The sequence below is a fragment of the Canis aureus genome, chromosome 3 (genome assembly GCF_053574225.1).
Source record: "Canis aureus isolate CA01 chromosome 3, VMU_Caureus_v.1.0, whole genome shotgun sequence".
Taxonomy (NCBI): Eukaryota; Metazoa; Chordata; class Mammalia; order Carnivora; family Canidae; genus Canis; species Canis aureus.
Genome location: NC_135613.1, coordinates 56,665,336 through 56,692,150, shown reverse-complemented (window position 1 = coordinate 56,692,150; position 26,815 = coordinate 56,665,336). Strand labels below are relative to the sequence as shown.

The following is a 26,815-nucleotide window of genomic DNA, read 5'->3' as shown; positions in this document are numbered from 1 at the left end:
GGTCTCTGCTTCTCTCTTTCTGTATCTCTCATGAATAAATAAATAAAATCTTTATAAAAAAACAAAAAGAATTAATATGAGGCAATATTGTGGCACCACCCATATATGTGATAAAAGTAAAAGACAGTCATTCCAAGTGACGTCAGCAAGTTGGCAGGAGAGGGGTTTTCTTTTTTTAAATTTATTTTTTTTTAATTTTTATTTATGATAGTCACAGAGAGAGAGAGAGGGGCGCAGAGACACAGGCAGAGGGAGAAGCAGGCTCCATGCACCGGGAGCCCGACGTGGGATTCGATCTCGGGTCTCCAGGATCGCGCCCTGGGCCAAAGGCAGGCGCCAAACCGCTGCGCCACCCAGGGATCCCAGGAGAGGGGTTTTCTATGTCATCTTCCTGCAGAACATTGATTTTGAAAACCAACCAGGGATGAAAGTATCTTTTTTTTTTTTTTTTTGGATGAAAGTATCTTTAACGGGAGTCCAGGAGTCTAGAATCCAGTGAAGTTCTAGCACACTGCTGGAAGAAAAAAAATTAAAGATTAAAGGCACTGAAGAGGGATCCCTGGGTGGCGCAGCGGTTTGGCGCCTGCCTTTGGCCCAGGGCGCGATCCTGGAGACCCCGGATCGAATCCCACGTCGGGCTCCCGGTGCATGGAGCCTGCTTCTCCCTCTGCCTCTCTCTCTCTCTCTCTGTGACTATCCTAAATAAATAAAATATTAAAAAAAAAAGAGGAAAAAATAAAGGCACTGAAGAGGGGGTGCCTGGCTTGCTCAGTGGTTGAGAGTCTGCCTTTGGCTCAGGTCGTTATCCTGGGGTCCTGGGATCGAGTCCCGCATTGGGCTCCCTGCTCGGCGGGGAGTCTGCTTCTCCCTCAGCCTGTGTCTCTCGTGAATAAATAAATAAAATATTAAAAAAAAAAAGATGCTCAGCATCACTGATCATGAGGGAAATGCTAACCAAAACTACAATGAGGCATCATTTCACATCTGTTAGGATGGCTATTATCAAAAAGTCAAAAGATAATAAGTGATGGCAACAATGTGGAGAAAGGGGAAACTGTGCATATTTGGTGAGGATGTAAGTTGGTACAACAACGATGGAAAACACTAGACAAAAAAAAAAAAAAAGAAAAGAAAACACTAGACAGTTTCCTCAAAAGATTAAAAGTCAAACTACCGTATGATCCAGACTTCCCAATCCTGGGTGTGTACCCAAGAGAAATGAAGTCACTAGCTCAGAAAGATATCTGCACCCCCATATTTATTGCAACATTAGTCACAATAACCAAGACACGGAGGGATCCCTGGGTGGCGCAGTGGTTTGGCACCTGCCTTTGGCCCAGGGCATGATCCTGGAGACCCCGGATCGAGTCCCACGTCGGGCTCCCGGTGCATGGAGCCTGCTTCTTCCTCTCCCTGTGTCTCTGCCTCTCTCTCTCTCCCTCTGTGACTATAATAAATAAATAAATAATAAATAAATAAATAACCAAGACACGGAAACAACCCAAATGTTCCATTGATGGATGAACAGATAAAGAAAATGTGGTGTACATGTACAATGGGGTGTTCTTCAGCCTTACAAAAGAAGGAAATTCTGCCATTTGCAACAACATGGGTGAACCAGGAGGACACTCTGCTAAGAGAAACAAGCCAGAGACCGAAAGTCAAAAATGGCATGATCTCACTCATGGGGAATCTTTAAAAAGTCAAATTCATTGATATAGAGAATAGAATGGTGGCTGCCAGGGTCTGGGGGATACAGGCAATGGGGGATGTTGGTCAACAGGTGCTAACTTTCAGTTATAAGGTGAACAAGTTCTGGGGTACCCGGGGACCTCAGTTGGTGAAGCATCTGCCTTCGTCTTGGCTTGTGGTCTCCGGGGTCCTGGGATCGAGCCCTGTATCAGACTCCCTGCTCAGCGGGCAATCTGCTTCTCCCTCTGCCTCTGCTGCTCCCCCGGCATGCTCTCTCTGTCTCTCTCTGTCAAATAAAGAAATAAAATCTTTAAATAGTAATGAAAGAAAAATATTAAATAAAAAATAGAGTAAGAAACAGACAAAGAACACAAAATACAGTCATGCATGGAACAGTAACATGTCATGAGTAATCCAGTTTTGTGCACCACACCTAATGTCAAAAAATAAATTCTAGAAACATAATTCATTAAGAACTAAATATTAAAATGAGAAAACCAAATGGTCACACCGATAAATTCAGTAAGGAAATCTGATGAATGTCAATATCTATTCATGACTTTTTAGAAAAACCTACAAAACAGTCTTATCAAATAGAATAAAAGTATACTTCCTTAACATGATAGAGAGAATCTACCAGAAATATTCGGAAACATCACCCTCCCTGGTGAAGCATTAAGATGACGCATTCAGAATGTAGTGGCACCTGGCCTGGCTCAGTAAGTGGGGTGAGTGACTCTTGGTCTCAGGGTCATGAGTTCAAGCCCCACACTGGGTATAGAGGTTACTTACAATCTTTAAAAAGAAAAAAAAAGAAAACAGAATGGAGAAACATCCTCAAGATCTGGAATGAGGCAAGTATCCTTGACCTCTGCCACTTTTATTCTCTGTCCTGGAAAGGAAGTCTGGTCATATTCCTTCGTGACCGTGAGTCGCATCACAGGGGACAGAACGCAAGACTCACAGCAACTCCGGATGCCTCCTGTGCTGGAAAGTTCTATGCAGGAGATCACATTTGGAACTTGTGAAGCAGAGGGGTGACCCCGGGGTGGGAGGCGGGGGGGCATGCTCCCTGCCAGCCTGGGCCCTGTTGGGCTCCCACGGAAGGCACCAAAAATGTGATCTTGTCTGTTTTGTCTCCAAATTTCCAAAATGGCAAACTCAGACATGGATCCTTATTGGAAGCAGAAAAAGAGAGTCAAGTCCTGAGGGCCGGCCATGGTTTTAAATGTTCACAGCTGCCCTGTGTGAGTCTGGTCCTGATGCTTGCTCTGTCTCTTTGGACCGAGTTGTGACTTTTAGTATGGCTTGTAAAGTTTTGTCTGGGAGCCAGACATCATGTGCTGGGTGATGGGGACTGCTATAAATAGGCCTCCCCATGTGGCTGGGGTGTGGGGGCAGGGGTGCTGTGGCCCCACTGTCTTTAGGAAGCCTGAGTCCCTGGGCCATAAACTTCTCATTTATTGATTTTTTTTTAAAGATTTATTTATTTATTTATTCATGAGAGGGAGACAGAGAGAGAGAGAGAGAGAGAGAATGGCAGAGACACAGGAAGAGGGAGAAGCAGGCTCCATGCAGGGAGCCTGAGGCAGACCTCCATCCCAGGATTCCAGGATAACCCCCTGGGCCAAAGGCAGGCGCTGAACCTCTGAGCCAACCCAGGCAACCCTGATTTTTTTTTTTTTTTTAAGATTTTATCAATTTATTCAAGAGAGACACGCAGAGAGAGGCAGAGACACAGGCAGAGGGAGAAGCAGGCTCCCTGTGGGGACTCCGATGAAGGACTGGATCCCAGGACCCCGGGATCACGCCCTGAACTGAAGGCAGATGCTCAACCCCTGAGCCCCCCAGACGCCTCTCATTTATTGATTCTAACCAGAGTTCATTTTGTCTTGAGCTTATGAGTTTTTAAGTAATCTCCGTGCCCAAGGTGGGGCTTGAACTCACAACTCAGAGCTCAAGAGTCACAGGCTAGACCCATCCCATCTACTGGACACAGAGCCTTCCACACTTTAGTTTCAGGTGAAGCTTCTCAATTTTTTTTCTCCCCCTTGGAGGTACGGGCCTGCCTGAGGGGCTGGAGTAGGGTATTTGCCTTCTCTCAGGTGGATCAGGTCCTGATTACACTTCAATTGGTTAGGCTCCCTAGTTTCCCTGGAGGGCGGGCTCTGTCAGGAAGGACAGAAAGCTCTGGATGGAGCAGCCTGGGTGGCTCAGCGGTTTAGTGCCTGCCTTCGGCCCAGGGCTTGATCCTGGAGACCTAGGATCCCACGTCGGGCTCCCTACATGGAGCCTGCTTCTCCCTCTGCCTGTCTCTCTGTGTGTCTCTCATAAATAAATAAAATCTTTTAAAAAAAAAAGGAATGCTCTGGATGATTTCCAGAATGGCTCCTTTTCAATTCCTCTGCCTGAAGCAGAAGGGGATTTTCTTCCATCTTTACTGGAAGAACTTGGTAGGACTCCTAGAGTTAAAAAAACAAAACAAAACAAACAAAACAAACAAAAAACCCCACCTCACCAAGAGCGGGGTTCCCCAGCTGGCTCCATCAGTGGAACACATAAGTCTTGATCTAAGGGTTGTGAGTTCGAGCCTCATATTGGGTGTAGAGATTACTTTAAAATCCTTTTTTTTTTTAAGATTTTATTTATTTATTTATTTATTTATTTATTTATTTGAGAGAGAGAATATGACTTCACAAGCAGGGGGAGGGGCAGAGGGAGAAGCAGACTGCACTGAGCAGAGAGCCCGACTCAGGATTCGCTCCCAGGACCATGGGATCACGACCGCAGCAGAAAGCAGTTGCCCAACAGACTGAGCCACCCAGGTACCCCTAAAAATAAAATCTTAAAAACAAAAATCTCACCAAGAATGCCCCCCCCACACACACACACACACACACACACACACACACACACACACACACCAGTGCTCCCCCCATCCCGCCTGGGCCCAGTGTCTCTAAATCTCAGGCTTCTCTACACTGAGCTTATCTACCCTGAGCCTTCAGCAGTTCCTCAAGTACCATTCGGCTTTCTCCGAAGCTGAACACAGCTCTCGTGGAGGTTTCTGTTCATGGGCTTTTGCTCTGCCAAGTTCTATTTCTTTTGTATCTGCCTGTCCATCTGTCCAGTTTGGCGGGGGGAGCAGCTCACACTGTGACCTCAGTTCTTTGATGAATCTAAGAACTGTTAATGTTTACTTTGTTCAGCTTTCTCCTTGGTAAGCTGGAGTGACAACTTCCAAGCTCCTTACGTCCTGGACCAGAAATCCGAAGTCTCTCACACTCTTTGTTTTTTAATTATTATTTTTAAAGATTTATTTATTTATTTTGGAGAGAGAGAAGAGGAGCAGAGGAAGAGAGACTCTTAAGTAGGCTCCGTGTTGTGTGCGGAGCCTGATGCGGCGCTCGATCTCATAATCCCGAGATCATGACCTGAGCAGAAGCTAAGTCCGACACTTAACCAACTAAGCCACCCAGGTGACCCTCTCTCACTCTTTTTGAATGATGTCTGCTTTACTGAGATGCAATTCATATACCATAAAATTCACCCTTTTAGAGAGTAAAATTTGGTGGTTTTCAGGATATTCACAAAGTTGTGCTACCATCACCACCACTAGCAATTTCGGAACATTTTCATCACACCGAAAAGAAACTTTGTTGGCCATTGCTCCCTGTTCCCCCTTCTCCCAATCAGAGGCAACCACCACTACCACACCCTGTCTCTATGGACTGGCCTGTTCTAGACGCTTCGTATAAATGGAATCAGGATATGAGGCCTTTTGTGTCTGGTTCTCTCACTTAGCACAATGTTCTCAAGGTTTATATCCGTGCTGTAGCACAGTTCAGGGTTTCATTTCCTTTTACGCTCAAATAATCCTTTGTATGGCTACAACACATTTGTGTATTTATTCATCAGTTGGTAGACATTTGGGTTGTTTCTACTTTTCGTCCGTTATGAATAATGCTGCTATGAACATTCACGTGCACATTTTTGTGTAACTCTGTTTTCAATTTCCTTGGATATACACCAGGGAGTAGAATCACTTGGTCTGTATTTAACATTTTGAGGAACTGTGCTTATTGGCCATTTTTATGCCTTCTTTTAAAAAAAATTATTTATTTATTTATTTATTTATTTATTTATTTATTTATTTATTCCTGAGAGACACAGAGAGGCAGAGACACAGGCAGAGGGAGAAGCAGGTTCCCTGTGGGGAGCCGGATGAAGGATTCAATCCCAGGACTCCAGGATTACAACCTGGGCGGAAGGCAGACACTCCACTGCTGAGCCACCCAGGCATCCCGCCTTCTTCTTCTTCTTTTTTTTTAAGATTTTATGTATTTGTGGGATCCCTCGGTGGCGCAGCGGTTTAGCGCCTGCCTTTGGCCCAGGGCGCGATCCTGGAGACCCGGGATCGAATCCCACGTCGGGCTCCCGGTGCATGCTTCTCCCTCTGCCTGTGTCTCTGCCTCTCTCTCTCTCTCTCTCTCTCTGTGACTATCATAAATAAAAATTTTAAAAAAAGATTTTATGTATTTGTAAATAAAAAGAGAAAGAGTGAGACAGAGCAAGAGAGAGTAAAAATAGGAGGGAGAAGTAGGCTCCCCAACTGAGCAGGGAGCCAGACACGGGGCTCCATCCCAGGGCCCCAGGACCATGACCCAAACTGAAGGCAGACACCTAACTGCCTAAGCCACCCAGGCGCCCCCATTTTTATGCCTTCTTTAGAGAAATGTGTATTTAAATATTTTGCCTATTTTAGGGGATCCCTGGGTGGCTCACCGGTGTAGCGCCACCTTCAGTCCAGGGCCTGATCCTGGAGTCTCGGGATCAAGTCTCGGGATCAAGTCTCAGGATTGAGTCCCACCAGGGGCTCCCTGCATGGAGCCTGCTTCTCCCTCTGCCTGTGTCTCTGCCTCTCTCTCTCTCTGTCTGTGTGTCTCTCATGAATAAATAAAATCTTTTATTTTATTTTTTTTTAATATATTTTTTTAATTTTTATTTATTTATGATAGTTACAGAGAGAGAGAGAGGCAGAGACACAGGCAGAGGGAGAAGCAGGCTCCATGCACCGGGAGCCCGATGTGGGATTCGATCCCGGGTCTCCAGGATCACGCCCTGGGCCAAAGGCAGGCGCCAAACCGCTGCGCCACCCAGGGATCCCAAATCTTTTATTTTTTTAAAAATTTATTTATGATAGTCACACAGAGAGAGAGAGAGAGAGAGAGAGTCAGAGGCACAGGCAGAGGGAGAAGCAGACTCCATGCACTGGGAGCCCGACGTGGGATTCGATCCCGGGTCTCCAGGATCGCGCCCTGGGCCAAAGGCAGGCACTAAACCGCTGTGCCACCCAGGGTTCCCAAATAAAACCTTTCAAAAAATATTTTGCCCCCCCCCAAAAAAAATTTTGCCCATTTAAAAATTGGATTGAAAAAAAAATAAAATAAAAAAATAAAAATTGGATTGTTTATCTTTTTATTTTTTTGGTTGTAAGAGTTCTTTGGATATTTGTATAAGGTCCCTTATCATATATGAGTTGCAAATATTTTCTCCCTTTCACGTGTTTTCTTTCTACTTTCTTTGTGTGGTGTCCTTTGAAGCAAAAAAAGTGTTTAATTTTGACAAAGTCTAGTTTATCTAGATTTCCCCTCCCTCCCTCCCTCCCTTCCTTCCTTCCTTCCTTCCTTCCTTCCTTCCTTCCTTCCTTCCTTCCTTCCTTCCTTCTTTCTTTTTCTTTCTTTTCTTCTTTCTTTCTTCACCAAACTTGGGGAATGAACTTACAACCCCAAGATCAAGAGTTACATGCTCCTCTGACTGAGCCAGCCAGGTGCCCCTCTTTGATTATTTATGCCTTTGGTATCATATATAAGAAAACACTGCCAGGGTGCCTGGGTGGCTCAGTTGGTTGAGCGTCTGTGTTCAGCTCAGGTCATGATCCCAGAGTTCTGGGATCAAGCCCCATATTGGGTTCCTTGCTCAGTTGGAATCTGCTTCTTCCTCTGCCTCTCCCAGCTCTCATGTTCTCTCTCTCTGTGTCTCTCTCAAATAAATAAATAAATAAATAAATAAATAAATAAATAAATAAATAAAATCTTAAAAAGAAGTTTACCCCAAGGTCACAAAAACTTAGGTCTCTTTTTTTCTATGACTTTTTAGCTCTTACATCTACATCTGTGATCAATTTTGAGTTAACATTTGTATATGGTGTGAGGTAAGGGTCCAACTTCATTCTTTCTTTTTTTATAATTTTTATTTTATTTTTTTTAACTTCATTCTTTCATGTGGCCCACTTGTCTTAGGACCATTTGTTAAAAAAACTATCTTTTCCATTTGGCACCCGTATCCTTGTATCAAAAATTGGTTAGAGGTGCCTGGCTGGCTCAGTCAGTACAGTATTAGGTTCTTTTTTTTTTTTTTTTTCAGTATTAGGTTCTTTTTTTTTTTTTAAAAGATTTATTTATTTATTCATTCAGAGAGAGAGAGGCAGGCAGAGACACAGGCAGAGGGAGAAGCAGGCCCCATGCAGGACTGGATCCTGGGTCTCCAGAATCACGCCCTGGGCTGCAGGCAGCGCTAAACCGCTGCGCCACTGGGGCTGCCCCAGTATTAGGTCCTTGATCTCGGGATTGTGAGTTTGAGCCCCATGTTGGGCATAGGGATTACTTTTTTTTTTTTTTTTAAGATTTATTTATTTATTCATGAGAGACACAGAGGGAGAGGCAAAGACACAGGCAGGAAGCAGGCTCCTTGCTGGAAGCCCAATGTGGGACTCGATCCCAGGACTCCGGGATCATGTCCTGAGCCAAAGGCAGATGCTCAACCTCTGAGCCACCCAGGCACCCCAGGATTACTAAAAAAAAAAAAAAAAAAAAAAAACAAAACAAAACAAAAAAAACAACCATATATTACTTTCTAAAAAATTGGTTGACCAGCAACTTAAAGGGTTTATACCTTTCTAATTGTAACTAATCCTTCATGTGCCAAATCAGACTTACCTTCCTCAGTAATGCCTTCCCTGACCATTCCCTGACTCCCAGCACCCAATTAGATAGGGCCTTTGTGTTTGGGGTTTTTTTTAAGATTTTATTTATTTATTTGACAGAGGGAGGAGAGTGACAGCATAAGCAGAGGGAGCAGCAGGCAGAGGGAGAAGGAGAAGCAGGCCGCCACCAAGCAGAGCTCAATGTGGGGCTCAATGTGGGGCTGGACCCCAGGACCCTGGGATCATTACCTGAGCCAAAAGCAGATGCTTCACTGACTAAGCCAACCAGGTGCCCCTAGATAGGGCTTTGTAACTGGATCTCCAAACCCCCTCTGCATACTTGGATACCTATGCAGCAACTTATTTGCTCCCTGTCCCTGCAGCCACTGTAAGGTTTGAGTGCCTGTACCTGATGCTCCCATTACAGGGCTCCCTGGATCCCTTTAGAAAGAGGTTTTCTGTGCAGTGTTGGTTTTATCTGAAGGAGCCCCTTTCAAGGGTGACCAGCTCATTTTTGTTTGCCTGGCATTGCAAGTCCAGGGTCCCATGAAACACCTCGGTCCCAGGCAATCTGTACTGTTGGTCACCCTAGCCTTAGTCTCTGGGAGACTTGGGGCAGGGGCCCTTCTGCTCAGGACTGAGTCTTTGTCATGCTTTCAGCTTTCCCCAAAGTTCTTGAACCAACTCCTTCCTTGTGTCTATGGGAAGCAGAGTCTGCTCCACCAACCACGGGGCCTTCCTGGTGTCCCTGTCACCACCTCACAGGCTTTGTCAGGCTCCAGGCTCTGTCAGAGAAATGAGGTCAGGGAGGCAGGACTCCTTGCTCAGCCTCTGACTACCCTGGCTCTCCTAGGACATGGCCTGGAGGAAGCTGCAGGAGCAGGGAGCTCTGCAGAGGTCAGGGCTTGTCACCAGCCCACCCTCCCACCCCCACGCCCGGGCTGCAGGACTCTTCTGTGAGGCTGCAGCCTGCACAGAAGAAGGGTCTTTTTGAGAAATGCCCCATGACTCTTGTTCTCAAAGCCTGGTGAGGATGTCATTCTCTACCCCACTCTTTTAGGGGGATTTCAATTTTTAAAAAAATATATATTATTTATTTATTCATGACAGACAGACAGAGAGAGGCAGAAACACAGGCAGAGGGAGAAGCAGACTCCATGCAGGGAGCCTGACATGGGAGTGGATCCTGGGTCTCCAGGATCACACTCTGGGCCCAAGGTGGCGCTAAACCGCTGAGCTATCTGGGGTTTAGGGGGATTTCAGGAGAAATTCATCCATGACCTTCATACCAAGAGCAGGAAAACTTTTCCTGAACAGTTGGTTGGTTGTTAATCTCAGGGACTGTTGGAATGGTTAATGATAGAGCCTCTCTTCCTACATTAGCTTCTGGGATGCTTGAAGCAGATTTGTGGGGCCCCCTCACACAAAACAGGCAGGGCATCCAGGTTGAGTTGTGAGTTCAAGTCCCATGTTGGAGGGTGCCTGGGGGGCTCAGCGGTTGAGTGTCTGCCTTCAGCTCAGGGCGTGATCCCAGGATCCTGGGATCGAGTTCTGCATCGGGCTCCCCACAGGGAACCTGCTTCTCCCTCTGCCTCTCTCCACTCTCATCCTCTTCCCCTCTCTCTTTCAAATAAATAAATAAAATCTTAAGAAAAAACAACCAAAAGAGACAACACCCATACTTGGACACTGGGAAACTCTGGCTGGGGTCCCCTCGGAGGGCCAGCCTTCTGCACCACTGACTTCTTTACTAATGAAAGATCCTAGGGTCTCCACCACCTGCAAATTCTCCTTCCCGGGAGCATGCGTTCCTTTTGCAAGTAAAACAGAAAGGGGAAGATTTTTAATATTTAACAAAAAAACAATCTAATCTACTAAAATAGCACCCTCCCACTGGTGCCATGGCCCCTCTTCAGCCACCGCCTCCCCCAGCCCCTGCCTGTCCTGTCCCACGTCACCTTGTCCCCGGGGGCGGGGGGGGGGGGGGGGGGCAGCTGCCGCTCCCCTATCACCCCCTCAAGCTGCCCCAGCCTCCCTGTGAAATCTTGCTGGCCCTGCTTCCCCGCCTCCCTGCCTCCTCCGCAGGCTGCCCCCCTTCCAGGCTTCCTTCCTGAGCATCTTGGGGCTCAGCCCTCAGCCCGACTCTGCCTCTCCCCTCCCTCCCTCCTCTTCTCCCACAGCCCTCGTTGAAACTGCGGCTTATACCTTCAGCCTGGCTCCAGGCCCGCCACCAGGTGCCGGTGCGACTTCCCTGCTGGGACCTCCCAAGGCACTCCAACCTGGCAGGGTCAGGGTAGAGCTCTGGTCTCAAATGCCTTCCTCCCCGAGGTCCCTGTCCGGATGCTCGGCACCTACATCCCCCACATGCTCAGCCGCCAGAGCTCTTCTCTGGGACCCTCTCCAAGGGGTGTGGCCGGGCCGTTCTCCCGGCAGCCGCACCTCCATTCCCACCGCCTCCCCCGCTGCCCCCCCCAGCCAGCTGCAGAGCCCCTAAGAGGCTGTCCCGCAGGATCTTTGGCAGATAGAGTCTCCTCCCTCGCTGGCTTGAAGCCTTTTTAATGGCTTCCCTCTGTCCACAGGACAAACTCCAAACTGTGGAGGACACAGTCTGGGGAAACGCTTTCCCCTCTCATGCTCAGCCAGGTCCTTCCCACCATGAGGCCTCCATCTGCCTTCTAGTGATGCTCCTTTCCCCTCCCCAGTCCCCCCACTATATGTAATTTATGTTAACATTTCTTTCTTTTTTTTTTTTTTTTAAGATTTTATTTATTTAGTTGAGAGAGAGAGAAAGAGAGAGCGCAAGCAGGGGGAGAAACAGGCTTCCTGAGGAGCAGGAGCCCGATACAGGACTCAATCCCAGGACCCCAGGAGCATGACCTGAGCTGAAGGCAGAGGCTTCACTGACTGAGCAACCCAGACGCCCCTGTCAACGTATTTCTTATTGTTTTTTTTTTAAATTTTATTTATTTATGATAGGCACACAGTGAGAGAGAGAGAGAGGCAGAGACACAGGCAGAGGGAGAAGCAGGCTCCATGCACCGGGAGCCCGACGTGGGATTCAATCCGGGGTCTCCAGGATCGCGCCCTGGGCCAAAGGCAGGCGCCAAACCGCTGCGCCACCCAGGGATCCCCTCTTATTGTTTTTCAACATTTTAAAATTGTGGTTAAAATACATAGAACATGAAATCTATCACTGTAAACATTCTTTTTTTTTTAAATCTTAACCATGTTGAAGTGTGCAGGTTCAACAGTGTTAAACATATTTGTGCTGTGGGGCACCCATCACGGCCATCTGTCTCCAGAATGCTTCATCTTTTTTTTTTTTTTTTTAAGATTTTATTTGTTTATTTGACATAGACAGAGAGAGAGAATAGGAGAACAGGCAGGAGCGGCAGAGGGAGGGGGAGAAGCAGGTTCCCCACTAAGCAGGGAGTCCAATGTGGGGGCTCGATGCTGGGACCCTGAGATCATGACCCGAGCCAAAGCCATATACTTCCCCAACTGAGCCCCCCCAGGTGCCCCCAGAACTCTTCATCTCGCCAAACTGAAACTATGTCCCCCTTAAACATCAATTCCCCATCCCCTCCTGGCCCCTGGCACCCCCAGTCAACATTCTGCTCCTGTGACCTTGACCACGTGGGGTACCTCATACATGTGGAGTCATACAATAATTGTCTTTTTTGTGACCGGCTTACATCACTCAGCACAGCGTCCCCAGTGTCCACCCGTGTTGTCACAGGTATTAGGATGTCCTTCCTCTTTAAAGCTGAGTGACATTCCATGTATGTAAGTACAGTGCTTTGCGTATAGATTCCCCCATCGATGGACATGGGGTTGCTTTCACTCTGGCTATTAGCAATAATGCTGCTGCGAGTGCTGCTGTGCAAATACCTCTTCAGATTCCTACTGGCAATTCTCTGGGGTTTAGACTGAAAAGTGGAATTGCTGGATCATATGAGAATTCTATTTTTAATTTGTTGGGGAACTGCCGTGCTGTTTCCCCCAGCAGCTGCATCATGTTCCATCTCCACAGGCAGGCACGAGGGTCCCCCCTTCTCCGTATCCTGCCAGCACCTGTTATCTCGTGGGCCTCTTGTGGGTTTCCTAGTGGGGGCGAGGTGATACCTCATTGCATTTTCCTAATGACTAGAAATTATTGCCAAGTTTTCCCCTTGCATTTTCTTCCAAGAGTTTTATAGTTGTAGCTGGGAATGCTCATAAAATTCTCTCTCCCTGGCTCACTGCAACTCTGGTTTTGCTGCATGAGGAATGTCCTTCCCAGGAGGCCATACTCCCATTGCCCTGTGACATTTTCTTATGGCCCATATGGAACATCTTCCCTTACAGGCCCCTTTGTACAAATGTAGAGAGGTGTTTACTTGGTGGGGATTTATCATCTTGAAAACAGGAGACTTAAAAAAAAAAAAGAAAAAGAAAACAGGAGACTTGAGACGCCCGGGTGGCTCTGCAGTTGAGCATCTGCCTTCGGCTTAGGGTGTGACCCTGGGGTCCTGGGATCGAGTCCCGCATCGGGCTCCCTGTGGGGAGCCTGCTTCTCCCTCTGCCTATGTCTCTGCCTCTCTCTGTGTTTCTCATGAATAAATAAATAAAATCTTAAAAAAAAAATAAAGAAAGAAAACAGGAGCCTCTTGTTCTTGGTGTAGGACAAACACCCAGCACAGCAACCACCACCTGCAGACCTCCACTCATTCATGTTGAGATGGATGGATGGATGGATGGATGGATGGATGGGCTAGCCAAGTCAACGGGACAGACAACCATGGAGGGAGGGAAAGTCTGGGTGGTCAGAAAGAAGGGAAATCTGAGTTAAGCATGGAAGGCCAGGAAAGGTTTGGTGAGAAAAGGTTTGGAAGGGCTTCTGGCTGGAAGGAACAGCTTGGCTTCAGAGACAAGAATGAGCAAGGCCATCTGACCTCAGTGGGTGTCTGGCCTGTCTGGGGCAGCTGAAGAAGACCAAAGGACTGGGGGGGCCCCGCCGGCACTGGGCACAGGAGCCTGACCAGAAGGATGAGGCAAACTCATGAGAATTGGAACTTATGACACAGTAAAATGCCACTTCTGAAAGATTCTTCAGCAGCAGGGTGCAGGACGGATGTGAGTGGGGAGGGGCTGGTGAGTCCAAGGCCCGCATGGAAACCTCTGCTCCTCTGAAACCTTTTGTACATGGAGGACCAAGCTCTTTCCTTAAGCGCAGTGACCTTTCAGGCTTCAGCTGAGCAGCTCACTGAGAACCCCTGGGCACAGAACTAAGTGGCCACCGCTCTGCTTCCTGGTGTGACCCTGTGAGCCTGTCCTGCAGGTACGTTGGGTGGCGTGCACACACTGGCCTGGTCCTTGTCATCGGCCACCCCCGCCCCACACAGTGGGATGCACAGTGGGCCCTGAACCCATAGGTCAGGTGAATGAAGGCTCTGGGATGGGCAGTCTCTCAGCAACCTGCGGAATGTGGCCTGCCCTCAGCGCCAGGTTAAGGGCGAAGCCTGATGGATCGTCCCAGAATGGTCAGCTCAGACAGAATATACACCCTGTATCCCACTACGATTTCCTGAATATGAAAATTGCATTGGAAAATTGCTTCGCCTGGCTCCTTGCTTGCAGGTGAGGGCTCAGTAAATCACTTGGCAGGAAACAGAAAGAGGGCCTCGATAATTGTTGGCGGCCTAGCCCAAGTGACTCAAGAACATAAGAAGAAGGGCACCCGGGTGGCTCAGTGGTTGAGTGTCTCCCTTCGGCTCTGGTCATGACCCCGGGGTCCTGGGATGGAGTCCCACATTGGGCTCCCTGCAGGGAGTCTGCTTCTCCCTCTGCCTATGTCTCTCATGAATAAATAAATACAATCTTTTTTTTTTAATTTTTATTTATTTATGATAGTCACACAGAGAGAAAAAGAGAGGCAGAGACACAGGCAGAGGGAGAAGCAGGCTCCATGCACCGGGAGCCCGACGTGGGATTCAATCCTGGGTCTCCAGGATCGCGCCCTGGGCCAAAGGCAGGCGCTAAACCACTGCGCCACCCAGGGATCCCAAATAAATACAATCTTAAAAAAAAAAGAAAGTAAGTAAAAAGAACGTAAGGATATAAGCAAGGCTCAGAATCTGCCAAAAGCCCAAGAACAAAGCTACCAGCAGTGTGGACATCTGGGGTCCTTTGGCTGCCCAAGACCTAGTCATCGTGTCTGGAGAGTTTCCTGCCATATGCATGTTGGTGGGAGGTAGGCCTTCCCACCCTCGGAGGTCTCCAAGCCAGAGATCTGCTTTCCCAGTATCCCTCGCAGCTGACAGGGAGGCCGTGACTCAGGCTGAGCCAGGTGGCCCCCTGTCCCCTCAGACTTGAGTTAAGAGGGCTGGTGAGGCAAAGTAACGGAGCAAGAGCGTCAAGCATCCTGGGGCCGGCAGCGCCCCCCAGCGTCCAGGGCCTGTGATGCTGGCCTTCCTGGCTGTGCCTGTGCGTGTGCGTGTGTGTGCGCGCGCGTGCCCCCGCAGGACCCGCGGCAGGCGTGTCCTCACCAGGGCGAGATCAGCGGTGAGCTTTGGCCCCTGTCCCTGTTGCAGTAGACCCAGCCCTGGTTATCCAGCCTGTCTGGTGATTCCAGAAGCCACCTATGGCCTTCCAATAAGCTCGTTTTCTGCTTATGAATGCCAGGGGTGGCTTTTTATTGTAAAAACTCAGATGGCTGGGATCCCTGGGTGACTCGGTGGTTGAGCATCTGCCTTCGGCCGGGGGTGTGATCCTGGGGACCCGGGATCGGTCCCGCGTCGGGCTCCCTGCGTGGAGCCTGCTTCTCCCTCTGCCTGTGTCTCTGCCTCTCTCTCTCTCTCTCTCTCTGTGTGTCTCTCATGAATAAATAAATAAGATCTTAAAAAAAAACAAAAAAACAACTCTTATGGCTCGGCCACAGATAAGAACTTGAAGTGGAGGCTTTAAGTCCACAGCTGGTCCGAGGGCCACCCTAGGTCCAGGAGACCCCTCCAGCAGGGCCTGAGAAGGACATGGAAACACAGGATTCCCTTCGCCGGAACAGGGGTCCCATGCCAGCAGTGGTGGCATCACCCCAAATGCAGATTCTCCCTCCTAGACCTACAGAATCAGAATAAGAGGGTATTTTACCAAGCCCTTGAGGTGATTCAGATGCACCCTCAAACTTGCCCAAGGGCTTCAGGGAGGAGCCACAGGCGGAAATCAGAGACCTGGCTCTTGCCCTTGACTCCCAGCTTTCTACTTATTTGTCTGAGTTCTCAGAGTCTACCGTTTTCATCCATAAAATGGGCATCATACAATCCCCAGAGGAGTCTGTTGTAAAGATTCAATGAAAGATGCTGGAGGGATCCCTGGGTGGCGCAGCGGTTTGGCGCCTGCCTTTGGCCCAGGGCGCGATCCTGGAGACCCGGGATCGAATCCCACGTCGGGCTCCTGGTGCATGGGGCCTGCTTCTCCCTCTGCCTGTGTCTCTGCCTCTCTCTCTCTGTGTGTGACTATCATAAATAAATAAAAATTTAAAAAAAAATAAATGTTTTAATTTTCTGAATACCCACAAAGTCTTTTTTTTTAAGATTTTATATATTTATTCAGTAGAGACAGAGAGAGAGAGAGAGAGAGAGAGAGAGGCAGAGACACAGGCAGAGGGAGAAGCAGACTCCATGCACGGAGCCCAACATGGGACTCGATCCCGGGTCTCCAGGATCACACCCTGGGCTGAAGGCAGCGCTAAACCGTTGAGCCACCCAGGCTGCCCCCACAAAGTCTTATTATAGTTAAATATCAATTATTTTACGCAAAGTAAATTGTATTTCCAATTTTTTTCTCTATTAGAATGTATTAGTTTTCTTAAGTTTTTTTTTAAACAGCTAATGTACAAAAAACTCAAGTTTCCTCATCAGAAATAAAAATCTGGACAATTACTATATTTTTAATACATACTTTTACAGCATCTCAAAAGCAAAATTTAATTCAAACCAATACCTCTAAAAGGAAACTAAAAAACTTAGTTTAGTTTCAAGAGTTTGCATATGGCAGAGAAGGCAGGTCACATTTTATATTTTTTTAAATATTTTTTTCACATTTTATATTTTAACAATACAAACTATTGTATAATAAATATAAAATGAAAAATAAACAGTGATAGCAATTAACAAGGGTGAAAACATTATATAAACTTAAAGAGGTGGCTTTCTGAACCGTCACTGATGTAATCTAAGGATTTTTTATCACTTGCATTTACAGAAACAATCTCTGTAGTCAAATTTGTCATTCACTTTCATGCTCCCACATGAGAAGTGGTAGGTGAATATCTGTAAGAATACAATTTATTGTCTGCTCCTCCACTCAGAAGTAACCCTGTGTCTGTCCAGTCTATGCTCAGAACTTTGTCTTCTGGCAGCCCCGGCGGATCAGCAGTTTAGCGCTGCCTTCAGCCAGGGCATGATCCTGGAAACCTGGGATCTAGTCCACGTGGGGCTCCCTGCATGGAGCCTGCTTCTCCCTCTGCCTGTGTCTCTGCCTCTCTCTCTCTCTCTCTCTGTATCTCTCATAAATAAGTAAATAAAATCTTTAAAATAAAATAAAAAAAGAACTTTGTCTTCATGAGCAGCCAGATCATAGAGAGGAGCCTTACAACTTCTTGTATCCCACAGTTTGACAATGTTATCTAAAGAGCCTGAAATCAGCTGCTGCTCATGGGTAGGAGACCACTTTAATGATGTGACCCAGCCCGTATGTGAGGTCAGGGACAGCGACACCAAAGAACCATCTTTAGTTCGGGGGATCTCATGGTCTGGTATATCTATCTGTGTTTCCAGATGCCAAACGTTTACAAAGTGGAGAATAGGAGATACAATTAAACACTTTATTTGCTGTCAGAGTTGACTTAAGACTGCCAGACTCTATATCCCATACTCTAATTGTGTGGTCCCAAGACCCACTGCAGGTTTCTTCAGCATCTGACCACAGAACCCAGGAAATTGCTTCCTTGTGGCCAAGAGGGTCACTATAGGAGTCCTTGTCAGTCCCAACTGTTCCGTTTTCTGTTTCTTTCTCGGTCGATTTGTGGGCTCCTCTATTTCATCCTCTTCATCTGTAGGAACTGTAGACCAGATCTTTAGCATCTTATCCCAGGATCCACTGCAAAATTTAGTTCCCATGCTATCAATAGCTATAGAACCCACACTTCCAGCATGACCTCTGCAGCAGTGCAAAGCTTTCACTTTGTTTCTCTCCACATTCCACTCCCATAAGAGAATAGTTTGATCCATAAAGGAACTCAGTAGTAGGCAAGACAAATTATCTTTTTTCACCCAGGCCACATCTTTTACATCTGTATGTCCCACAATTGTCATTATTGACTTTCCTTCCAAGGACCAGATCTGAGAAGTCTTATCATAAGAACCAGTCAAGATCCATTCCTCTGCCCCTCTGACTGAACTGATCCAGTCATCGTGGAACAAGCATTGCTCTGGCTGAGGTGCAGTGTACTTCTCCACATATTCCAGTTCCACAACCTCTTCTGATGAGATGTTTTCCAGTTCCATGTGTTTGAGTAAGGGCAACCAGAGAAACTGGCCCTTGATAAGGAAATCGAACTCCACATGTTTGTGGAACTAATTTTTGGCCTCCAGCAATTTACTGATGATGTTACTAAGGTCAGCAATTTCAGAGGCTGCAGAAATTGAGAAGGGTACATCATCTACCACATATTTCTTGTTGTCAGTGAAGAAGCGTGTCTGGAGCTGAGCCATGGCGAGGAGTACACACAAGACTTGTTGAGACTTTCCAAGGGCTCCCACTGTTAGCTTCAGGCTCTAGATCCAGGTGGGAGTCAGGAACACGAAGAAAAAGAAAGAAAGCCTGAGACTCTTGATCTCAGGATCGTGAGCTCCAGGCCTACACTGGGCAGGGAGCCTACAGAAGAAAAAAAGAAGAGAGGGGTGCCTGGGTGGCTCAGTTGGTTAAGCTTCGGGCTCAGGATGTTGGGTCAGGTCATGATCTCAGGATCCAGCCCCGTGTCTGGCTCAGTAGACCCCTTATATTTCTACAGCGAGACATTTATACACAGGCATGTGCATACATATATTTATATACACAAGTACAAAACTCTCTCTCCCCACAGATATATAGACACGCATTTGTCTCTGTGTTAAAAATATGCCACCCAGGTGTCTCAAAATACACTGCTTTAAAGTAAGCCATGGGGTGACCCCAACTCTGCACTCCTGCAGAATCCTGCCACCAGAGCTCCTGGGCGGCTCAGTGGTTGAGCGTCTGCTTTCGGTTTAGGTCGTGATCCCGGGGTCCTGGGATTGAGTCCCACATCAGGCTCCCCGCAGGGAGCCTGCTTCTCCCTCTGCCTGTGTCTCTGCCTGTCTCTGTGTGTCTCTCATGAATAAATAAACAAAATCTTAAAAAAAAAAAAAAAAAAAAAAAAAGAGGAATCCTGCCACCAGCCAGGCCTGATTTCTTTCCAGCCCATTTTCCCATTTGAGACCTGCAGAGCTGGGTGGCCAACCAAGGCCAGAGACCAGGGGAGACCAGACCTAGGTTTCTTATTACCCAACTCACTTTTTTTTAAAATTTTTATTTATTTATGATAGTCACACACAGAGAGAGAGAAAGGCAGAGGGAGAAGCAGGCTCCATGCACTGGGAGCCCGATGTGGGATTCGATCCCCGGTCTCCAGGATCGCACCCTGGGCCAAAGGCAGGCGCCAAACCGCTGCGCCACCCAGGGATCCCTACCCAACTCACTTTTGGCCAATAGGTTAGCAACTGTGGCTGTTGGCAGATGTGATGCTTTTTAAAATTTAAACAATTTTTAAACTAATTTGTGCATTTACATTTGATATCCCAAAAGGGTCTGAGGCAGGTGCCACTGAGGTATCAGGACGTGTGTTTGCTTTTACCATATTCTCTCCTGCTTAGTGGGAGGCTGGCTGGTCTGGCCCATCATAGCCAAGCCAGAGCTGAGTCAAGCTGCAGCTTGGGCTCAAGGCTGAGGCAGGTGCCAAGGCCAGGGGCCAACACATCCAAGTCTGAGCTTGGGGCCAAGGAGCCAGTAGGGGGCCCAGGGCCTACAGCACCTGAGAGTCTGGCCCGCTCCTGACACTCAGTTCTCCTCTGGGTTGAGTCTTACTTCAAAGGCACATATGAAATGGATGAAGAGCTGCGATAAAAGTAAAACCATGTGACCCAGGAATCTCTGAAATAGAGAATGTACGGGACACCTGGGTGACTCAGTGGTTGACCATCTGCCTTCGGCTCAGGGCGTGACCCTGGAATCCCAGGATTGAGTCCCGCATCGGGCTCCCCTCAGGAGCCTGCTTCTCCCTCTGCTGTGTCTCTGCCTCTCTCTCTGCCTCTCTCATGAATAAATAAATAAAATCTTAAAAAAAGAAAAAAGACATAGAGAATGGAAAAAGAATGAGATGAAGGTCAGGCTGGCGATTGCCCATCTAGCCTTGAAATGCCAACTACCCCCCCTTCCTCATTCACCAAACCCTACCTCGTCCTCAAAGCCAGGTCTTCTTTCCCCTCCTCCAAAAAGTCACATTGCCTGCGGGGAGAGGAAGTCTGAATTCTGATTCTGATTTCAGTTTTTTTTTACTCTGGGGCCTACACCTCCCGACTGTGGCATCAGAGCAAAATCATTTACTCACTGGTGCAAGAAATATTCAGGGGGTGCCCACTGTGTGCAAGGCACTAGCCAGGTTCTGGGAGACAAAGGTAAATAAGTCAAGTTCCTGCATCCACGAAGCTGACAAAGGGAGAGTCGGATGAATGACGTGATGAGATGTGATGATGGTGGGGGTGAGCGCGGGTGGCTAGGACGCAGATGGAGGTCCTAACCAGGGAGAGCCCATGCAGAGCACCTGGAAGGTCGCTTGAGGAATTCCTTGGGTCCAACCAAGGGAAAGAAGCCATTCATTCATCAAATACACGAAGTGCCTACTGTATGCCCGGCACCAAGCAAACCACTAGAGATACAGTGGTGCACAAGGCCGACTTAGCTTGAGCCCCTGGGTGGCTTCGTTGGTTGGGCATCTGCCTTCAGGTCATGATCTCAGGGTCCTGGGATGAAGTCCTGCATGGGCTCCCTGCTCAGCAGGGCATCTGCTTCTCCCTCTTCCTCTGCCTCTCCCCCTGCTCATGCTCTCTCTCTGTCAAATAAATAAATAAAATCTTAAAAAAGGAAAAAAAAGGGGGGGGCAGACTTAGGCTCCACACCTGGGGAACTTCACACTCCAGCGAGGGACACAGGCAATAGATAATCAGTTGTAGTGAACGCAAGGAGGGAGACACTGTGTCCTGAACAGGAAGACAGGGGGAGGAGATACAGATGCAGGGGTGGGGGGTACGGAGCCAGGGGAGCGAGCCCCCGGAGTGCTGGCCCAGAATGAGAAGTAACATTAGAGATTTAGTACACAACACTTACGCAGCCTATCTCTGACAAAGGGCTGAGAATCAGCGACCTTCCAGGAGGAGCACAAAGTTCTCCTGTCACCTTGGTTTCTCAATAGCCTTCTCTGTGACAAGAAACAGAGTTCCTTGCAGAAATAGCTGCTGATCCCAGGGATGGTGTTGAGGAAGTACATAGAGGGCCTGGAACTTCTTATTGTGTGTGTGTGTGAGAGAGAGAGAGAGAGAGAGAGAGAGAGAAAGGCAAGAAGTGGGGAAAGAAGAGCTCAGAAACTGAGGAGGACCCAGGAACCAGATGGCAAAATCTCCCACTGAATAAATTCGGAACTATTTATTTATTCATTCATTCATGAGAGACAGAGAGAGAGGCAGAGACACAGGCCCCATGCAGGGAGCCCAATGTAGGACCTGATCCTGGAACCCCAGGATCATGCCCTGGGCAGAAGGGAGGTGCTCAACCGCTGACCCACCCAGGCATCCCAATTTGGAACAATTTAAGTATGAAAATGGATAATGACTTAATGGATTATACTGCATTAAAAAAAGAAAACCAACACATGAGTAACAAGGACATGGTTGTACTAAAAATAAAAAAACAAATACTAAATGAGGCAGAAGGGAAATCACAGTAGAATGTAGTTAAGACCTGTAGAGGGAGAATGAAGATATCTATTTTGAGACCCATGGAGTAATAGCTGATTCAGGCGAGGGTCACTAACGTATACTCAAATGTTCAGGTGGCTGTGGGTTGGAGAACACGATTCTGGAGGGCAGTCCCAAGTGTGTTTGCACAGACCATTTGTTTGTTATGAAGATGAAAAAATGGTCACGTTGGGGTAGAGAAGCCTGGCGGACCAGACCTTAACCAAAGGGATCCAAGGCGTTGGTGGTATAGTGGTGAGCATAGCTGCCTTCCAAAGGGATCCAAGTAAACATCGCCGGTAATAGGATGAATTGAGGCTTTGTGTCTCCTGTTGTAAGGCATCAAGCACACAATAGCTTTGCTGTGGCTTTCCTGCCAAAAATGTGCAACCGGAATTTAATCAGAAGAAAAACATGGCGGGACACTCTGAGGTGCTGGGTGTTATAAAAAAAAAAAGAGAAAGAGAGAGAGATTTCATTTTTGTTCCCATTTCTGGCAGGGAGATCCTAAAAACCTTTGGAATCTCCCAGTGTGTGAGAACAATGGGCACATCTGTTGAGGTATTTGGTCTTTTGTCATTGGTTCCTGAAATGGCTCCAGAACCATAAAGATGAATGGAGTGTCCCAATCAGCCCCTGTCACCCACACCTGAGTTTTTTTTTTTTTTTTTTTCACACCTGAGTTTATATTAATGAGGTTAGGTTAATAGAAGCCCTTAGTGATGGGCTGGTGGCCCAGAGGAACCAACCTCACCATTAGAGGGTTAGAACTTTGTTTTTTCTTTCTTTCCTTTCCTTCCTTCCTTCCTTCCTTCCTTCCTTCCTTCCTTCCTTCCTTCCTTCCTTCCTTCCTTTCTTTCTTTCTTTCTTTCTTTCTTTTCTTTCTTTCTTCTTTCAGATTTTATTTATTCATGAGAGACTCAAAGAGAGAGACAACACAGAGACACAGGCAGAGGGAGAAGCAGGCTCCATAAGGGGAGCCGGATGCGGAACTTGATCCCAGACCCTGGGGTCACGCCCTGAGCCGAAGGCAGATGCTCACCCGCTGAGCCACCCAGGGGCGCTGTTAGAACTTTTATCCCCACCTCCTAACCTCCGGGAGGAGAGGGGAGCTAACAATTGAGCTCAGTCCCCCATGAGTGATGACTTGATCAGCCGAACCTGGTAACGCAACCCCATGAAACCCCCAAAGTGCCGGAGTCTCTGGGTTGCTAAAGACGCAGAGGTATTGGGAGGGTGGCTCTCCTCCTCCCACACTCCTTGCCCGGAGCATCTCTTCCATCTGGCTGTTCGGAGTTGTAGCTTTTCATCATCAAATCTTAGCAAGTACACTGTTTTCTTGAGTGAGCTGCTCTAGCCGGGTCATCGACCCGGAGAGGAAGGCACGGGAGCCTCTGATGAGATAGCCAGTGGGTCAGAAGTACAGGTGCCAGGGATCCCTGGGTAGCTCAGCGGTTTAGTGCCTGCCTTCGGCCCAGGGGGTCATCCTGGAGTCCCAGGATTGAGTCCCATATAGGGCTCCCTGCATGGAGCCTGCTTCTCCCTCTGCCTGTGTCTCTGCCTCTCTCTCTGTGTCTCTCATGAAGAAATAAATAAAATATTAAAAAAAAAATTACAGGTGCCAGATGCTCGCTGGTGTCCAAAGTGTGTGGGGCTGGGGACAGCCCTACAGGACTGAGCTCTTCCTTACCCTGCGGGATCCCACGCTCCCTCCAGGTAGAACCTGGAATGGGGTGAGGGTGTTCAGCGGCTGTCACAGAACTGGTGGGGGTGTGTGGAGACCCACTTACCAGGTGTTGGAAGTAAAGCAGAGTAGCAATGACAGTAGAGGAGGAGGGGGCGCCTGGGGGGCTCAGCGGTTGAGCATCTGCCTTTGGCTCAGGTCATGATCCCGGAGTCCTAGGATCCAGACCCGAGTTGGGCTCCCTGCCCAACGGGGTGTCTGCTTCTCCCTGGCTTGTGCTCACTTGCTCTCTCTTTGATTGGTTGATAGATAGATAGAAAGAAAGAAAGAAAGAAAGAAAGAAAGAAAGAAAGAAAGAAAATCTTTAAAAAAATTCATGCAGCGTCTTTGTAAACTCTTGTTAAAAAAATTGAACTAAGTACATTTTAAGAGCTCATTGATGTTTTTCTAAAGGTTTTATTTATTTGTTTGAGAGATGATAGAGGCAGAGGGAGAAACAGGCTCCCCGCTGAGAAGGGAGCCCCATTCAGGGCTCCATCCCAGCCAGGACTCTGAGATCATGACCTGAGCTGAAGGCAGATGCTTCACCGATGGAGCCCCCCAGGCGCCCCCTCATTGGCTTTATTAAACCCTTCATGAGTAGGGCAGCAGCACCCCAGGGAGCAAGGAGAGACTCTCAGAGGGGTTGTACAAAATGCAAGGCTTTTATAACAGGGGAGGGTGGGGCCAGAAAGTTATTAGCAAAAGAAAAGGAATGTTCTGTAGAAGGCCAGCTTTCTAGGGGAAAAGCCAGGTGTCTTAACCCGCACAGGGCCTCAGCCTCAGGGCACGGGGCCCAGCCCCCGTGGCCCACTCTGGTCGGACCCTAAAACCCCTTGCTGACCGCTGGGTTCCATTCTTGCGGGAGGTTGAACTGCAGTGAGATGGTGTATGGAGCCCCCCAAAATGAGACCATTTGGGGGCCTCTGAGGACTTTTCTTTTTAACACATTCAACAAACTTTTGCTGGCATTGAAAATAGGGCAGCCAGGGACGCCTGCGTGGTTCAGCGGTTGGGTGTCTGCCTTTGGCTCTAGGCGTGATCCTGGGGTCCCGGGTTCAAGTCTCACATCGGGCTCCCCGCAGGGAGCCTGCTTCTCCCTCTGCCTGTGTCTCTGCCTCTCTGTGTTTCTCATGAATAAATAGATAAAATCTTAAAAAAAAGGAAAAGAAAAGAAAAGAAAATAGGACAGCCAGCAGAGCCTTCCCAGCCCCCTGGCCCAGACCGTGGGAAATTCTCTGCACGTGAATGATATTAATCAAACCGGGCCTTCAAAAACAAAAAAGCCTGATTTTTCTCTCATAATGGTAGAAAATTTGAGAAGGAAAGCATAAAAGGCCAGAGGAAAACAAATCAGACTGGCGTATTTCCCTTCAGTATTTTTCCTACGCTTCCCACTTTTCCCAAGCCACTTTCCAGTCGGTGTCCAAATGCAAGTTGATTTTCATTTTGGCCGCAGACCAAGAACAAAAAGGTTAAGCGTACTGAATTAATTTTTCAAGCCAAAGTTAAAGGCTCTGAGGATGATGCCTCCAAGGGTCCAATCTCTGTTTTTTTCCATTAGCAGGTGTGAGTCCAGGCTTTTTCTTGCTCGGCTAGGCTTTTCTGCTTTACATTTTTTTTCCCTCTTCCCTCTCTCTTTTTCTTTAAAGATTTTACTTATTTATTCCTGAGAGACACAGAGAGACAAAGACATAGGCAGAGGGAGAAGCAGGCTTCCTGCGGGGAGCCCGATACAGGACTTGATCCTGGGACCCTGGAATCATGACCTGAGCCGAAGGTAGATGCTTCACTGACTGAGCCCCCCAGGCGCCCCAATAATTTTTTTCTTTTTTTTTCTATGAACCAAAATGCTGCATTTGCTTGAGAGCAGACCCAGCAGAACAGAGACTGTTAAGTTGGAAAGCAATGCTACCTCACCCGTCCCCGTCCTGTCCCACCCCACTCCAACCCTGCGACCCGGAAACAAGCCTTGTTAAGGGTTTCTGTTCCTATTTCTTCTGGAAATTATTTCCAAAATCTTAGCTAAAATGCGCATCCTTCAATTCCCTTCTGTATCATCTTTCGTGAACATCGACTTTCCAACACAAAACACGAGGCACTTGAGTAGCTCCACTTCCTCTTCCACTCTTCCTAACGATATGTGTCTAATTATTTCTGGTTTTATATTACTTATTTCGGTCATACAGGTAAAACCCTATTGTCCTGTCTACTTTTGTGTGTTTGGCCAGAGAAGCCGGCTTGTAACTCCTCTTCCTCACTTCCTCTGGCAATCTTTTCTCAGCCCACATTTACAAATTCAAGATTTTGAGGCTTGACAATCGTTCCTGCAACCATAACCAGGTGTTCTGGATTTTTTACAGGTTGACTCTAAAAGCTGATATCCGAGAAGCAGTGCTTGTACTCTTATGGCTTTGGGAATGTTGGTCAAAACCAGGCTGAACAATGGGTGGGATTACACTTCCTACTTCCTGCATTCAAGCCCACAATCCAGGAGACTGTTTCAAGCATTAAAGATCATTAAATAAAAGTGTGCCAATGAAATACAATCATGTCATAATATACCTTGATTTTCATTTAAATGAAGAGTTTCCTGGGGTCTCTGGTTGACCCCATTGGTGGAGCCAGTGACTCTTGATCTCGGAGTTGTGAGTTCGAGCCCCGCAGTGGGTGTAGAGATGACTTCAAAATAAAACCTTGAGGAAAAAAGGGGGGGACACAAAAGAGTTTCTTCTTCAGTACTTCCCTAGAAATTCTAATTGTTTTTTTTCTTTTGGTACTCTTTACCTATATCACACCTTTATTTATTTTTAAAAAATTTTTCGAAGTTTATTTACTTATCTCTACACCCAATGTGGGGCTTGAACTCACGACCCTGAGATGAAGAGTGGGCTCCACTGACTGCGCCAGCCAGGCCTCTCTGTTTATTTTTAGTCAGGTTATGATTCATGACATTTAGTCAATTCAAATCCCATCTTGCCTCCTCTACCAGTGAGAACCGCACAGGGGTCATCCTGACCCTCATCTGAGTTAGAGTCACTATTTCCTGAATATCCTGTTGTTTTTTTCTGGTGTCCTCCCACATTTTGGGGAATGTAGCCCCAGTGTTCTAGGCAAGAGTGTGTAGATGCCAACTTGGCTTGTCAGCACTTGTCTTTCTCTTGTCCTTACACTTGGGGATCATCTGGCTCCATACAGAATGCTAGAAGGAGATTCTTCTCTCTCAGATGGGAGCCAGGAAGCACAGGTGCAGGAGCACTGGGCTCTGGAGTTCCAAACAAAACAGGTTCAGCCACTTGCTGCTGACAAAATCCAAAGGCAGAGAGATGAGGGGTGCGGAAACAAAAA

General features: G+C 47.6%; 1 long non-coding RNA gene and 1 pseudogene across 3 annotated transcripts; both read right to left on the bottom strand.

Annotated features, from left to right (window-relative positions):
* Positions 1-1,241: 1,241 nt before the first annotated feature.
* On the bottom strand, positions 1,242-11,140 carry LOC144311007 (uncharacterized). 2 transcript variants are annotated; one of them, XR_013376626.1, is made up of 4 exons: positions 10,883-11,140; positions 10,360-10,488; positions 1,549-1,978; positions 1,242-1,447 (listed from the first exon to the last, which is right to left on the bottom strand). It is a non-coding gene; the product is annotated as an uncharacterized LOC144311007 (long non-coding RNA). The 2 variants fall into 2 exon arrangements; XR_013376627.1 differs by lacking the exon at positions 10,360-10,488.
* Positions 11,141-16,852: 5,712 nt separating this feature from the next.
* On the bottom strand, positions 16,853-23,702 carry LOC144305431 (ribosome biogenesis protein WDR12-like; annotated as a pseudogene). Its single transcript, XR_013372457.1, has 3 exons — positions 23,535-23,702; positions 17,278-18,592; positions 16,853-17,069 (listed from the first exon to the last, which is right to left on the bottom strand). The product of XR_013372457.1 is annotated as a ribosome biogenesis protein WDR12-like (transcript).
* Between the last annotated feature and the right edge of the window lie 3,113 nt (positions 23,703-26,815).